Below are 17,489 nucleotides of genomic sequence, written 5' to 3'. Positions count from 1 at the left end.
CATCTGGGCCGAGGGTATGCTGACCTCTTCCAATTGCTCAGCGAGAGCGGAGGCTGATATCCCATGGAACAATCGAAAGGCAAGAGACCAGCGGCCGAGCAGGGAAGGGTGTTGTGGGCAAATTCCACCCACACAAGTTGCTGGCTCCAGATGGTGGAGTTGGTGAAGACGAGGCAACGAAGAGTCGTCTCCTGGTCCTGATTGGCTCTCTTCGACTGGCCGTTAGGTTAGACTGAGGGTGAACACCCAATGAGTGTGCAGAACGCCTTCCAGAACCGGGACGAGATTTGAGGACCGCGGTCATAGACCATGTCCACTGGATGTCCATGGAGCCGGAAGACTGCTGCACCATGAGCTGGGCAGTCTCCTTGGCTGAGGGTAACTCGGGAAGGGGAATGAAATGGGCGGCTTTGGAAATCCTATCCACCACCGTAAGGATAGTGGTGTTGCCATCAGATGGAGGGAGACCAGTGACAAAGTCCAGAGATATGAGACCAGGGGCGGTGAGGGACAGGAAGTGGTTGAAGGAGGCCAGCTGGAGCTTACCGCAGATTCTTATTCTGAGCACAAACAGTGCAGGTGGCGGGGAACGCGGAGACGTCAGGAACCATGGTGGGCCACCAAAAACGTTGATGCACAAAGGCCAGGGTCCAACTGGAGCCAGGGTAGCAGGTCTGGAGGAATGAGCCCATTTCAGGACCGGGGATCGGTTTAACATTCTTGGACCCCACGCGGTAGGAGATGGTAAAGTTGATACAAGTGAATAACAGGGCCGATTGAGCTTGCCGGGAGTTGAGATGCTTGGTTGTGCGGAGATATTCCAGGTTCTTGTGATCAGTCCACACAATGATTGGATGTTCCGCCCCCTCTAACCAGTGCCTCCACACCTCCAATGCCATCTTCACTGCGAGAAGTTCCCGATTTCCCACATCATGCCTCTCAGTAGTTTTAAGCCACTGGGAAAAGCAGACGCAGGGATACAGCTTTTGGTCCTTACTTACAGGTCCAGACCCTGTCCTCCCCTCTGTCCTCTACCTCGAGTGTCCAAGCAGTGCCCTCGGAAGAGACCCAAAGTCCTGAGTATAGCTCACAGGCAGGCTACCATCTTTAGAGGATATCACACCAAGTGGAAATTACATTTAAGAAGGGCGCACTAGTCTATGCCATCTAATGTGTGTGTATGTTCTAGGATCCTGCGTATCCTTAAGGAGCTTCCCACCCTTCAGCCCAAGGAGCACCCTCCATCCCTACTGGAGGCTGACCTGACTGAGTTTGACGTGCAGAACTCCACTCTCCACTCTCACACACCAGTAGCAGTGTGTGTGTTCTCTGTCTAACTCTATGTTGTCTCCCTCTGCTCTCAGGGTGCTTGGCCACTTTGAAAAGTTCCTGGAGCTGTGTTGTCACATGGTCTTGTGGAGCTACATGAAGGGGAGGGGCTGTTCTGGCTGGGAGATGATTACAATAGAATCTACGTGGTCCAGGACGGACGTCTGTAACACTGCATCCACGAAGACAGAAGACCATGCTAGAATACCTGCTGGGAATACACAAATAAACCCAGTGTACACAGGCTCAGAGCTAGCCTTAACCCTCTAACACCAGCATCCACTGACATTTTTATGAGTCATTCCGTGCACATAGGGGAATTTAGCTTTCTGTGTGCGGTACAGGATGGTACAGAGCCGGTTGTGAAAGGACGTGCTCCCTGGGGACAGTGTTCATAGCCTACTCAGTATTCTGGACATCAGATGGAGTGGAAATATAGTCTCATCCCAAATGGCACCCTATCCCCTTTATAGTGCACTACATTTGGCCATAGGGCTGTTGTCAAAAGTAGTGCACTATATAGGGAATTGGCTGTCATTTTGGACAAGACTTTTTCTCCGCTCCATCTGACTCGCCTCACACAGGGTTGTATGAGAGGGGAGTCTGGTCAGGATCCCACGCAGACCCCACTTTCAGGAGGACGCTGTCTCCAAACCCCCCTATACCCTACATGCCATATAGGGAATAGGGTGCCATTTGGGTCACCAATACCTTTGCCTCTGGCCCTGCATCTGCCTCACTAATGTCTGAATCACCCCCCTTCCCTCTCTGTCCTCCCATCTGTCCTCCAGTCCATCCTGAAGAAGAGTGTGACCATGCAGCACACACCCTTGGCGGTGTTCCACTACACAGACAGTGAGGGATGCTCTGACAACGTCCACCCCAGCAAGGTCAGCGCCATCGTCCAGACCTGCTGGGCATCATCAAGCTGCAGGTGAGCAGTTTCGGACAGGGAGTACCATATAGGCGTATAATATACAGTAATATGTACGTAGTATATATGGTAATCGAATTAGTGTTGCACGGTATATCGGGACCACGGTAATATCACGGTGCCAAACGTCATGATAGCAACATTTTAGAACACCGTATGAATCTTCTGGCGCCTGTTATAAAATGTTTATAAAGTCAGTTTTGTTTAAAAGTTCTGTTAAATTTAAGCAGATCCAATAATATTAACTTCACTTTCATGCACTTCGCACATTTTATATGTGGCAGCTGTAATCAGCCAGCCACATCTACTACCAGCCCTCACTCACCTGGTTCTCTCCGCATCCCCTACCGGCCCTCACTCACCTGGTTCTCTCCGCATCCCCTACCGGCCCTCACTCACCTGGTTCTCTCCGCATCCCCTACTGGCCCTCACTCACCTGGTTCTCTCCGCATCCCCTACCGGCCCTCACTCACCTGGTTCTCTCCGCATCCCCTACCGGCCCTCACTCACCTGGTTCTCTCCGCATCCCCTACGGCGCTCACTCACCTGGTTCTCTCCACATCCTGTTCCAGCTGTCACTCACCTGGTTCTCTCCACATCCTGTTCCAGCCGTCACTCACCCAGGTTCTCTCTGTCCACTCTTCATGCACATCTTTTCATCCATTAGTTTAAAATATAATTTAGCTGTGATGGTGAGTGGGGATGCAGACCCTGATGAGTTTTCTGTTGTTAGATTTGTACATTTGTTACATTGGAGCAGCACGAGCAAAGTTGATACATTGTATCATTTCATCGCCTGTTATAACCAAGAGCACAGACCAGCCTGTGTAGACTTTGCCAGTTCACTGTCATGCAGCCTCTGAGTGCGAGAGAGGGAAAAGGGAGCACCACTTCGCGACAGCCATGCTTGCAGCTTTCCAGCAAAGAAAATGTATTGTTTCTAGCCTAAATGGTTAAAAACATATGACCCATATTACCGGAGCTACTTTTTTTTTTCATTCTATCGGGATTCCCGCACATTTTATGTAATTTCACAAACAATGTCGAGGGCCATTTTAAACTAATCCTGGGTGGCTAATTCTTGTTTTGATAACCAAAAAACGTGTTCAATCATGTTTCATAGCTAGCTAACAACCTGCTAACTTGACGGTAAATCGAGGCAAATTTTATTGAGATGTTCATCAAACGCAGGATTCATATAGGCCTAAAGTAAACCTAAACTATATACATCTATTTATTTCTGGTGCTCCTTAAATTTTGTTTGATGCCTAACTTTTGAAACGTTGGGAGCAGTGTATGTATGTTTGTGGGAGAGAGTGGTGTGTGATTATGAGAGAGAGGGAGACAGAGAGTGTGTGAGGAAGGGAGGAAGAGTGTACAGTGCAATTGACTTTTTCCACATTTTGTTACGTTACAGCCTAAAATGGATTAAATCAAATTTATCCTCATCAATCTACAAAGAACACCCCATAATGATAAAGTGAAAACGGGTTTTTAGACATTTTAGCAAATTTTTGTATTCAGACCCTTTGCTATGATCCTCGAAATTCTAATAAAATCAAATGTATTTATATAGCACTTCGTACATCAGCTGATATCTCAAAGTGCTGTAAGGAAAACCCAGCCTAAAACCCCAAACAGCAAGCAATGCAGGTGTAGAAGCACGGTGGCTAGGAAAAACTCCCTAGAAAGGCCAAAACCTAGAAAGAAACCTAGAGAGGAACCAGGCTATGTGGGGTGGCCAGTCCTCTTCTGGCTGTGCCGGGTGGAGATTATAACAGAACATGGCCAAGATGTTCAAATGTTCATAAATGACCAGCATGGTCATATAATAATAATCACAGGCAGAACAGTTGAAACTGGAGCAGCAGCACGGCCAGGTGGACTGGGGACAGCAAGGAGTCATCATGTCAGGTAGTCCTGAGACATGGTCCTAGGGCTCAGGTCCCCCGAGAGAGAGAAAGATAGAATTAGACAGAGCATACTTAAATTCACACAGAACACCGGATAAGACAGGAGAAGTACTCCAGATATACAGTGCCTTGCGAAAGTATTCGGCCCCCTTGAACTTTGCGACCTTTTGCCACATTTCAGGCTTCAAACATAAAGATATAAAACTGTATTTTTTTGTGAAGAATCAACAACAAGTGGGACACAATCATGAAGTGGAACAACATTTATTGGATATTTCAAACTTTTTTAACAAATCAAAAACTGAAAAATTGGGCGTGCAAAATTATTCAGCCCCCTTTACTTTCAGTGCAGCAAACTCTCTCCAGAAGTTCAGTGAGGATCTCTGAATGATCCAATGTTGACCTAAATGACTAATGATGATAAATACAATCCACCTGTGTGTAATCAAGTCTCCGTATAAATGCACCTGCACTGTGATAGTCTCAGAGGTCCGTTAAAAGCGCAGAGAGCATCATGAAGAACAAGGAACACACCAGGCAGGTCCGAGATACTGTTGTGAAGAAGTTTAAAGCCGGATTTGGATACAAAAAGATTTCCCAAGCTTTAAACATCCCAAGGAGCACTGTGCAAGCGATAATATTGAAATGGAAGGAATATCAGACCACTGCAAATCTACCAAGACCTGGCCGTCCCTCTAAACTTTCAGCTCATACAAGGAGAAGACTGATCAGAGATGCAGCCAAGAGGCCCATGATCACTCTGGATGAACTGCAGAGATCTACAGCTGAGGTGGGAGACTCTGTCCATAGGACAACAATCAGTCGTATATTGCACAAATCTGGCCTTTATGGAAGAGTGGCAAGAAGAAAGCCATTTCTTAAAGATATCCATAAAAAGTGTTGTTTAAAGTTTGCCACAAGCCACCTGGGAGACACACCAAACATGTGGAAGAAGGTGCTCTGGTCAGATGAAACCAAAATTGAACTTTTTGGCAACAATGCAAAACGTTATGTTTGGCGTAAAAGCAACACAGCTCATCACCCTGAACACACCATCCCCACTGTCAAACATGGTGGTGGCAGCATCATGGTTTGGGCCTGCTTTTCTTCAGCAGGGACAGGGAAGATGGTTAAAATTGATGGGAAGATGGATGGAGCCAAATACAGGACCATTCTGGAAGAAAACCTGATGGAGTCTGCAAAAGACCTGAGACTGGGACGAAGATTTGTCTTCCAACAAGACAATGATCCAAAACATAAAGCAAAATCTACAATGGAATGGTTCAAAAATAAACATATCCAGGTGTTAGAATGGCCAAGTCAAAGTCCAGACCTGAATCCAATCGAGAATCTGTGGAAAGAACTGAAAACTGCTGTTCACAAATGCTCTCCATCCAACCTCACTGAGCTCGAGCTGTTTTTCAAGGAGGAATGGGAAAAAAATTCAGTCTCTCGATGTGAAAAACTGATAGAGACATACCCCAAGCAGCTTACAGCTGTAATCGCAGCAAAAGGTGGAGCTACAAAGTATTAACTTAAGGGGGCTGAATAATTTTGCACGCCCAATTTTTCAGTTTTTTTATTTGTTAAAAAAGTTTGAAATATCCAATAAATGTCGTTCCACTTCATGATTGTGTCCCACTTGTTGTTGATTCTTCACAAAAAAATACAGTTTTATATCTTTATGTTTGAAGCCTGAAATGTGGCAAAAGGTCGCAAAGTTCAAGGGGGCCGAATACTTTCGCAAGGCACTGTAACAGACTGACCCTAGCCCCCCGACACATAAACTACTGCAGCATAAATACTGGATGCTGAGACAGGAGGGGTCAGGAGACACTGTGGCCCCATCCGATGGAGAAATTGAGCTCAGTTGCATCCTGTTTCCATTGATCATCCTTGAGATGTTTCAACCACTTGATTGGAGTCCACATGTGGAAAATCCAATTGAATGGACATGATTTGGAAAGGCACACACCTGTCTATATAATGTCTCACAGTTGACAGTGAATGTCAGAGTTAAACCAAGCCATATGGTCGAAGGAATAGAGCTCCGAGACAGGATTATGTCGAGGCACAGATCTGGGGAAGGGTATCAAAACATTTCTGCCTCCATCATTCCTAAATGGAAGAAGTCAAACTGAGTCGGGGGAGAAGGGCCTTGGTCAGGGAGGTGACCAAGAACCCGATGGTCACTCTGACAGAGCTCCAGTGTTCCTCTGTGGAGATGGGAGAACCTTCCAGAAGGACAACCATCTCTGCAGCACTCCACCAATCAGGACTTGGGTAGAGTGGTCAGATGGAAGTCACTCCTCAGTAAAAGGCACATGACAGCCCACTTGGAGTTTGTCAAAAGTCACCTAAAGGTCCCTCAGACCATGAGAAACAAGATTCTTTGGTCTGATGAAACCAAGATTGAACTCTTTTGCCTCAATACCAAGCATCACATCTGGAGGAGTCCTGGCACCATCCCTACGGTGAAGCATGGTGTTGGCAGCAGCATGCTGTGGAGATGTTTTTCAGCGGCAGGGACTGGGAAACTAGTCAGGATCAAGAGAAAAATGAACAGACCAAAGTACATAGAGATCCTTGGTGAAAACCTGCTCCAGAGCACTCAGGACTTCAGACTGGGGCGAAGGTTCACCATCCAACAGGACAACGACCCTAAGCACACAGCCAAGACAAGTGAGTGGCTTCGGGACAAGTCTCTAAATGACCTTGAGTGGCCCAGCCAGAGCCCGGGCTTGAACACGATCGAACATCTCTGGAGAATCCTGAAAATAGCTGTGCAGCGACTCTCCCCATTCCACCTGATAGAGCTTGAGAGGATCTGCAGAGAAGAATGGGAGAAACACCACAAATACCAGTCTGCCAAGCTTGTAGCGTAATTCCCAAGCAGACTCAAGGCTGTAATCACTGTCAAAGATGTTTGAACAAGGTTCTGAATACTTATGTAAATGTAATCTTTCAGTTTTAAAATCTTTATAAATATACACACATTTCTAAACCTGTTTTTGCTTTGTCATTTTGGGCTATTGTGTGTAGATTGATTAGGAAAAAAACAGTATAATTAATTTCAGAATAAGGCTGTAATGTAACAAAATGTGGGAAAAGTCTGAAGAGGTCTGAATACTTTCCAAATACACGTACACACACACCTTGCACACACCTTGCATGGGCACACACACATACACAATTCTCCTTTCCTCATCATGTCACTTCAAGGCTGTCTGGACAGTGCAGTTCAGCAGTATTGCCTTTCCATAGATTTTTACTCTAGCACTACACAGCTAATTCAAATAACCAACTCCTCATCAAGCTTTGATCATTTGAATCAGTTGTGTAGTGCTAGGGCAAAACATTAAATGTACACCCAGGTGGGGCCCCAGGACCGAGTTTGGGACACCCTGGCCTAGAAGTCCAGCCTATGTTGTTATCAAACCCTGGCCCTTGGTGGAGTCATAAGTAGTCATTAGTGCACAACGTAGCAAAGAGTTGCAAAACGTTCAGTAACAGAAATCGCTTTGCAATTAAAACAAGCGTTTCTATTGGACAAATTCAGGTAGGAAGCTCTCTGTGTCGTTATGTTTGTCTGTCTGACAGACTGACAGAGACGGACATAATGGCAGACAGTGAGCAAGAGACAGACAAACAAACAAAACAGGAAATAACCTACCTGAATTTGTCCAATAGAAACAATAGTTTTCATTGCAAAACTAGCATTGGCTTTAGAAGAGGTTAGCTAGCTTAGCGTATTAGCATGGTGCTTGGGGAGAGGTTAGCTAGCTTAGCGTATTAACATGGTGCTTGGGGAGAGGTTAGCTAGCTTAGCGTGCTAGCATGGTGCTTGGGGAGAGGTTAGCATGGAGCTTGGCAGAGAAAGCCCCTGATATGGGATTAAGTTTAGTGCAGATCATTAGGTTCTTTAATCATGTGTTTGATGTGGGTTTCAACAGGCTCAATGGCCAAAGCTACAATGCATGGTATGTTCCTCAACCTCAGAGAAGTGGGGGTGGTGAAAGGGAGAGAATGAAAAGGTAGAGTGTGTTGTGGGGGGAAGGGAAAAGGGGTCTAAATCGGTCAGGTGGATGATAAATAATTGGCGAAGAGAGAGGTCGATCAATATTTGCTCAAGCAGCAGAATGAGTCATAGCTTCTGGTTGATTGTATTTCTTCACCCTCCCTCATCAGCTCAAACACTGGGTTTCCATCCCAAATGGCACCCTATTTCCCACATAGTGTACTACTTTTCACCAGAACCCTAAAGGCACTGGTCAAAAGTAGTTCACTATGTAGGGAATAGGGTGTAATTTGAGACACAGATTGAGACCTTGTGCTAAAGAACCTTAAAGAACCGATCATACAGTGTGGGTCGACCTCACTGACCACTTATCCCTGATATGATATGATATCGACTGAGATGGAGAAAAATACCAACCACACAGAGACAGACTCAAGTGGCTCGATATTATTGTGTAATAGTCTCTTCTCTGCCTAACTGCTACTGTAGCTTTTACTGTGGTTCAAAAGGTTGTTTTTCTGCATAAAGTGTGCCTATAAACAGTACATTCGGAAAGTATTCAGACCCCTTGAATTTTTCCACATTTTGTTAGGTTACAGCCATATTCTAAAATTGATTAAATAGGTTTTTTCCCTCTCAATCTACACACAATAACCCATAATGACAAAGCAAAAACAGGTTTATATCAGATTTACATAAGCGTTCAGACCCTTTGCTCAGTACTTTGTTGAAGCACCGTTGGCAGTGATTACAGCCTTGAGTGTTCTTGGGTATGACACCACATGCTTGGTACACCTGTATTTGAGGAGTTTCTCCCATTCTTCTCTGCAGATCCTCTCAAGCTCTGTCAGGTTGGATGGGGAGAGTTGCTGCACAGCTATTTTCAGGTATCTGCAGAGATTTTCGATCGTGTTCAAATCCGGGCTCTGGCTGGGCCACTCAAGGACATTTAGAGACTGTGACTCCCTAAATTCTATTGCGCAACCAGGGCTGGTAAAACCCTGGATCATTGTTATTCTAACTTCCGTGACGCATATAAGGCCCTCCTCCGCCCTCCTTCCGGAAAAGCTGACCACAACTCCATTTTGTTGCTTCCAGCCTACAGACAGACTAAAACAAGAAGCTCCCGCGCTCAGGTCTGTTCAACGCTGGTTCGACCAATCTGATTCCACGCTTCAAGACTGCTTCGATCATGTGTATTGGGATATGTTCCGCATTGCGTCCAACAACAACATAGACGAATACCCTGATTCGGTGAGCGAGTTCATTAGAAAGTGCATTGACTATGTTATACCCACATTCCCAAACCAGAAACCGTGGATTGATGGCAGCATTCGTGCGAAACTGAAAGCGCGAACCACTGCTTTTAACCAGGACAAGGTGACCGGAAACATGACCGAATACAATCAGTGTAGCTATTCCCTCCGCAAGGCAATCAAACAAGCTAAGCGTCAGTATAGAGACAAAGTAGAGTCGCAATTCAACGGCTCAGACACAACAGGTATGCGGCAGGGTCTACAGTCAATCACGGATTACAAAAAGAAAACCAGCCCCGTCCCGGACCAGGATGTCTTGCTCCCAGACAGACTAAATAACTTTTTTGCCCGCTTTAAGGACAATACAGTGCCACTGACATGGCCTGCTACCAAAACCTGCGGACTCTCCTTCACTGCAGCCTACGTGAGTAAAACATTACTCATTACTCGTAGCACTCACTTCCGTCATCATGAAGTGCTTTGAGAGACTAGTCAAGGACCATATCACCTCCACCCTACCTGACACCCTAGACCCACTCCAATTTGCTTACCGCCCCAACAGGTCCACAGACGACGCAACCACACTGCACACTGCCCTAACCCTGGACAAGAGGAGTACCTATGTGAGAATGCTGTTCATCGACAACAGCTCAGCATTTAACACCATAGTACCCTCCAAACTCGTCATCAATCTCGAGACCTTGGGTCTCGACCCCACCCTGCGCAACTGGGTACTGGACTTCCTGACGGGCCGCCCCCAGGTGGTAACAACATCTCCACCCCACTGATCCTCAACACTGGGGCCCCACAAGGGTGCGTTCTGATCCCTCTCCTGTACTCCCTGTTCACCCACGACTGCGTGGCCATGCACGCCTCCAACTCAATCATCAAGTTTGCGGACGACACTACAGTGGTAGGCTTGATTACCAACAACGACGAGACAGCCTACAGGGCGGAGGTGAGGGCCCTCGGAGTGTGGTGTCAGGAAAATAACCTCACACTCAATGTCAACAAAACAAAGGAGATGATTGTGGACTTCAGGAAACAGCAGAGGGAGCACCCGCAGCAGCGCCTCTTCAACCTCAGGAGGCTGAAGAAATTTGGCTTGTCACCAAAAGCACTCACAAACTTCTACAGATGCACAATCGAGAGCATCCAGTCGGGCTGTATCACCACCTGGTACGGCAACTGCTCCGCCCACAACCGTAAGGCTCTCCAGAGGGTAGTGAGGTCTGTACAACACATCACCGGAGGCAAACTACCTGCCCTCCAGGACACCTACACCACCCGATGTCACAGGAAGGCCATAAAGATCATCAAGGACAACAACCACCCGAGCCACTGCCTGTTCACCCCGCTATCATCCAGAAGGCGAGGTCAGTACAGGTGCATCAAAGCAGGGACCGAGAGACTGAAAAACAGCTTCTATCTCAAGGCCAGCAGACTGTTAAACAGCCACCACTAACATTGAGTGGCTGCTGCCAACATACTGACTCAACTCCAGCCACTTTAATAATGGAAATGGATGGGAATTGATGTAAAAATGTTTCACTAGCCACTTTAAACTATGCCACTTTATGTTTATATACCCTACATTACTCATCTCATATGTATATACTGTACTCTATACCATCTACTGCATCTTGCCTATGCTGTTCTGTACCATCACTCATTCATATATTTCTATGTACATTTTGTTTATCCCTTTACACTTGTGTGTATAAGGTAGTAGTTGTGGAATTGTTAGGTTAGATTACTCGTTGGTTATTACTTGTCGGAACCAGAAGCACAAGCATTTCGCTACACTCGCATTAACAGCTGCTAACCATGTGTATGTGACAAATAAAATTTGAATTTGATTTGTCCCAAAGCCACTCCTGCGTTGTCTTGGATGTGTGCTTATGGTTGTTGTCCTGTTGGAAGGTAAACCTTAGACACAGAGGTTCTAAGCACTCAGGAGCAGGTTTTCACCAAGGCTCTCTGTGTACTTTGCTCTGTTCATCTTTCCCTCTATCCTGACTAGTTTCCCAGTCCCTGCCTCTGAAAAACATCACCACAACATGATGCTGCCACCACCATGCTTCACCGTAAGGGTGGTGCCATGTTTCCTCCAGTCGTGACGCTTGGCATTTACGCTAAATAGTTCAATCTTGGTTTCATCAGACCAGAGAATCTTGTTACTTATGGTCAGAGTTCTTTCGATGACTTTTGGCGACCTCCAAGCGGGTTGTCATGTGCCTTTTACTGAGGAGTGGCTTCTGTCTGGCCACTCTACCATAAAGTCCTGATTGGTGGAGTGCTGCAGAGATGATTGTCCTTCTGTAAGTTTCTCCAATCTCCACAAAGGAACTCTGGAGAACCGTCAGAGTGACCATCGGGTTCTTGGTCACCTCCCTGACCAAGACCCTTCTTCCCCGATTGCTCAGTTTGGCTGGGCGGCCAGCTCTAGGAAGAATCTTGGTGGTTCCAAACTTCATCCATTTAAGAATGATGGAGGCAACTGTGTTGTTGGGGACGTTCAATGCATAGGTCATTTTTTGGTACCCTTTCCCAGATCTGTGCCTCGACATAATCCTGTCTCGGAGCTCTACAGACAATTCCTTCGACCTCATGGCATGGTTTTTTCTCTGACATGCACTGTCAACTGTGGGACCTTATATAGACAGGTGTGTGCCTTTCCAAATCTTGTCCAATTAATTGAATTTACCAAAGGTGGACTCTCAAAGATGATCAATGGAAACAGGATGCACCTGAGCTCAATTTCGATTCTCATAGCAATGGGTCTGAATTCTTACGTAAATTTTGCATATATTTTTTTTAAATATATATTTAAATTTTATATATTTGCTAAATGTCTAAACTTGTTTTTGCATTGTCATTATGTGATATTGTGTGTAGATTGAGGGGGAAAATATATTGTATCTATTTTAGAATAAGGCTGTAATGTATTTCATCTATTTTAGAATAAGGCTGTAATGTATTGTATCTATTTTAGGATAAGGCTGTAATGTATTGTATCTATTTTAGAATAAGGCTGTAATGTATTTCATCTATTTTAGAATAAGGCTGTAATGTATTTCATCTATTTTAGAATAAGGCTGTAATGTATTGTATCTATTTTAGAATAAGGCTGTAATGTATTTCATCTATTTTAGAATAAGGCTGTAATGTATTGTATCTATTTTAGAATAAGGCTGTAATGTATTTCATCTATTTTAGAATAAGGCTGTAATGTATTGTATCTATTTTAGAATAAGGCTGTAATGTATTGTATCTATTTTAGAATAAGGCTGTAATGTATTGTATCTATTTTAGAATAAGGCTGTAATGTATTTCATCTATTTTAGAATAAGGCTGTAATGTATTGTATCTATTTTAGAATAAGGCTGTAATGTATTTCATCTATTTTAGAATAAGGCTGTAATGTATTTCATCTATTTTAGAATAAGGCTGTAATATATTGTATCTATTTTAGAATAAGGCTGTAATGTATTTCATCTATTTTAGGATAAGGCTGTAATGTAACAAAATGTGAAAAAAGGGAAGAGGTCTGAATACTTTCCGAGTGCACTGTATTATGTGCCTACTATGCCTGTTGAATGTTATTCTCATATACAGAAATGGGCATACAGGCTGTTGTATGCATTATACGTCTGTTTGTATAGTTTTAGACAAACTGTGCCCTACTTCCCTTTGTCTGACCTCTCGATGACCTTTTATTCTCTAGTTGACATTTTCTCTTTGACCCTGTAGTTGGAGCAGATGCTGGAGGGTAGTGCGGTGAGGGCCCAGAAGCAGCTGGTGTTGTTAGACAGTGAGGATGGCCCACTACCCCAGGGAACTGTGGAGAGGCTCAACATGAGGAGCTGGATCTCCAGACACCTGCACCTCTCCTGCCCATGCAGGGTCTACTACACAGGCACGCACGCAAACACACACATCTGATCTGCCAAAACTGCACAATCAGACACCACCCATAACCAAGTTAGAATTGCCAAATAACCCCACTGTTATTTCTAGTGTCCAACCACTAGAAGTGGTGTGTTAAGCTCTTCTGATTGTCTGTCTCTCCTCTGCAGATAGAGATGTACCCGCTTGTGTTCCAAAAGACAGCTGACAGCCATTCAGACTTTTCACGTCTGCCCAGGGTGCTGACCGGAAATGCCATCGCCCTCATATGGGGGAGGAGGAGACAGGTACGACCCAATGACACCTGATCTCTGACTTCTACATCACTGACATCACTAAGCACTATATATAGTCACTAGTCATTTCTGTGAAGTCATACCATGATGCACTCAAATCACTGACTGCTTCCACATGTAATTTCTCGCTCTTTTAATTTGATCTTGTTCTCATGTCTCTCCTCTCTCTGCTCCTTCTGTTTGTGCTGTTTTTGTGTTTTGTTCAGGAGATGTTTCAAGGTTGGTTCCTCTTGTCTCTCTCTCTCTTGTGTTTTGTTCAGGAGATGTTTCAAGGTTGGTTCCTCTTGTCTCTCTCTCTCTTGTGTTTTGTTAAATGCCTTGAACTATGTGTCTTGTTCCCCTTGTGAAGTGGTGTGGTACTAGTTTTGACATATGTGGTGATGTAAAGCAAGATGCCAACTTGGCAGTTACAATCACTAACAGTGCACATAAGTGGAGATGAGTCTGTTGTGTGAAACCATTTCAAAACATCTGCACTGCAATCTGTTTTTACACCTGCCAGATACAGGGAACGCTGCAGAGACTGGTTAGTCATCAGAACCACCAACATGATGAAAGCCGAGACATTACGTCAATCCACATTCCTTTAAGTTTGATGGGGGAGTGTCTCTCGCTGTGGACCTGGTGGGTGGCGTTTCCATTGGCTCCCTGATGGGGGCGCTGTACACAGAGGACCACAGCCGCATGTGAAAGAGGGCATGAGAGTGGGCCATGGTGAGAAGAACCACAACACCTCATCTAGTCTCTTTCTCAGTTTTTCTTTCCTCAATTCGTTGCGTCCTCCGTCCTCGCCTCCTTCTCAAAATGCATTGGAAGAAAAAGTCAAAGGCGAGGGAGATTGGATATTTTGTCCAAAATACCTTGAAAAGGAGGCAAGGAGGGAGGATGCAAGGAATCCAGGAAAGACAAATGTAGAAATATGAATTTGATCTTCACTCAACCTTTAACTGTCGCCTATTGGCAAGTGTTTACATTTTGGCCAGGATGGTCTTGTGACTTCAATGGGACAAAGTGATCAAATTAAAGGTGAATTATAAGGGTTCTCATCGATTTTTTCGCAGTCTTTTTGATGGTATGTTGCAGGACATGACATCAGATTTTAAAAAGGTGATGGACCTGACCTACCCCATCACTTCTACGTTCTCTGGCGCTGACTTCAACTCCAGCATTTACAGTGTTCAAGGGCAAGCAGATTGGTGAGGACGAGACACCTTCACAGCACAGCTGGAGTTAGTCTTGGGACTAACTGGCAGAGAAAGTGAATGTGAGCCTCTCTCACAGTGCTGTACAGGTGCTGTGTAAACCTAAATATATTTTATTAATACACCTTTAATGGCTTGTGATAATTTGCAATTAATTTCTATGACTTGATATTTGGGTTCATATCGGAGTGAAAGTTGGTTACTACGAATATACAAGCCATTTTTTAAATAATTACTTGAAATGTATAGGATTACTTAGGATGTGTCCCAAATTGTACCCTGTTCCCTATTTAGTGCACTGTTTTTGCTCTTTTCAAACGTAGTGCACTGTAAGGAATAGGGTGTCATTTGGGACGCAACAACAGGACACTGGAGGTGTGAGCACAGTTCAGCTGTCAGGGTGGTATTTGACCTTCGACCCCTGTAGATGTGGCTGCCCTACGTGTGTTGTGTGCATCAGTGAAGAGCAGTGACTACTGCGAGTACATCAGACCGCCCACAAACCGCTACCGCACACTGGAGTTTGGCAAGTTCGACAAGATCCTTGTGAGTCTCACTCCTTGTCTTCGACATGGGGAGTTGGTCTGTCATTCAGTGTCTTTTTTGCTTCCTCTTGCTCTCCCTCTTACTCTAGACCACACTTCTTCACACTTCATCTATCTTTCCTCCTCCTTAGTCAAAAGTGTGAAAAGGATTTAAAGGATTGCCGGAGATTAGCTACATTAGATTCAGCCTTTGTTTGTGTGTGAGAATGATGTGTGTGTGCAGGAGGTGGGTTACCAGCATGGCAACACTGTGTTCGATGTGTGGATTCACAGTGGAGTGGTGGAGATCATGCTGTAGGACCACCACCAGGAGGAGTCTCGTAACACACACAGCAACAACAATGTGAGGGAGGGAGTATCAGGGAGGGAGGGAGGGAGTATCAGGGAGGGAGAGAGTATCAGGGAGTGAGGGGAGGATCAGGGAGGGAGTATCAGGGAGTGAGGGAGAGGATCAGGGAGTGAGTGAGGAAGAGCATCAGGGAGTGAGGGAGTGGATCAGGGAGTGAGGGAGAGGATCAGGGAGTGAGTGAGGAAGAGCTTCAGGGAGTGAGGGAGTGAGGGAGAGGATCAGGGAGGGAGTATCAGGGAGTGAGGGAGAGGATCAGGGAGTGAGTGAGGAAGAGCATCAGGGAGTGAGGGAGTGAGGGAGAGGATCAGGGAGGGAGTATCAGGGAGTGAGGGAGAGGATCAGGGAGTGAGTGAGGAAGAGCATCAGGGAGTGAGGGAGAGCATCAGGGAGTGAGGGAGTGAGGGAGAGGATCAGGGAGGGAGTATTAAAATTGAGAAAAGCCTTACTCACTATTAGAGATGGAATGGCAGACATTTACAGAGTTTTGATGATACTGTTTTTAATGGAGTGCTCCATACCTGTATATGACTAGACATTGTAAAATTGTGTATTTTAATGCGATTGTTCTGAATGATTTCTGTATGAAGCCCCTATTAAAATATACCTGTGCACTGTCTGTCCCATGTGTCCTGCAGGGACCTGTGACCTGTCCCAACGCCTCCTTCACTGACCTGGCTGAGATCGTGTCCCGCATCGAGCTGGCAAAACCTGCTCTGGTAGATGGTGAGGCTGCTGATCTTATCTGCACATAGAGCAGCAGAGTGCTGTGGAGGTCATGGAGGTCCAACAGGCATCAAGGTGTAGGCAACAACAAGACCATAATACCAAATGACCTCTGAGACCTAAGCTATTTGGCAACAAAAGTGCCATCCTGTTTTCACAACCTCACTGCAACATTTTCACAACTTTGTAAAAAGTATTTTATTTTGCCAGCTGGGAAGCTGCGAGCCAGTAGCTAGTTATCTGTTTACTTCTCTGTTGCCATCACAGCTGGAGTAGTTTAATATGTATGTTTTTAGTGCCGCTCTGCTAGCTTTTGACCCCCCTCTTGTCTCTCTTTCATGGGATTGGCTCGCTGCCTCCAGTACATTGCTGTCCTGGGGAAAATAAAATATCGTTTTATTTTTGTCTTCCTCCTTCCTTGTTATTGTTGAACATCTCTGTGAGATGGGTTGTGTTTATGCTGCCACAGAGCAGAGCCACGGAAGTGGTTAGTTAAATGATGATGAATATGCAGCTATGACTAGAGTGGCATTTTGTTACAGTTCCTGTACTTACACTTCTCCTTCCCTCTCGTTCTCCTTCCTTCCTCCCTCCGGTTGTACTTGTACCTCACTCTTTTATTACCCCTATCAACTCTCTTCTTCTCACTACCTTCCTTTCTTCCCTTCCCTCTTTCCATTCTTCCATATGTCAGAGTAGTCCGACTACCCCACAGACTAATAGCAGGAGGCGGTGGGGAGTGCCTACTCAGACATTGAGCTATCCAATCACTACAGCGAACACACCGCTAAGGGGGAGGAGACTGCTGACACAGTGAAGCTTTGAATGTCGATGTTTCTTCTTGGTTTATCTCGGTATTGCATCACTTTCTCTCTCCTTTGAGACTAAAGCCTGAGATCAGCCTTATGACCTAACCACTGTAGCCCCACCTCTTCCTCAGGATGAAGATCTGCTGGACAGGGGGTGCAAACGTCGCCATCCTCCCCGAGGCATTTGTGGGGGGAGGGGTAAAATG

The 17,489-nt window shown here is 45.4% G+C and overlaps 1 long non-coding RNA gene across 1 annotated transcript; it reads left to right on the top strand.

Annotated features, from left to right (window-relative positions):
• The first annotated feature begins 14,997 nt into the window (after window positions 1–14,997).
• Window positions 14,998–16,881, top strand: LOC116356569 (uncharacterized). Its single transcript, XR_004204967.1, has 2 exons — window positions 14,998–15,745; window positions 16,387–16,881. It is a non-coding gene; the product is annotated as an uncharacterized LOC116356569 (long non-coding RNA).
• The last annotated feature ends 608 nt before the right edge of the window (window positions 16,882–17,489 follow it).

The sequence above is a fragment of the Oncorhynchus kisutch genome, linkage group LG23 (assembly GCF_002021735.2).
Source record: "Oncorhynchus kisutch isolate 150728-3 linkage group LG23, Okis_V2, whole genome shotgun sequence".
Lineage (NCBI taxonomy): Eukaryota > Metazoa > Chordata > Actinopteri > Salmoniformes > Salmonidae > Oncorhynchus > Oncorhynchus kisutch.
Note: the sequence above shows the minus strand (reverse complement) of the source record. Positions and strands in the feature narration are given on the sequence as shown.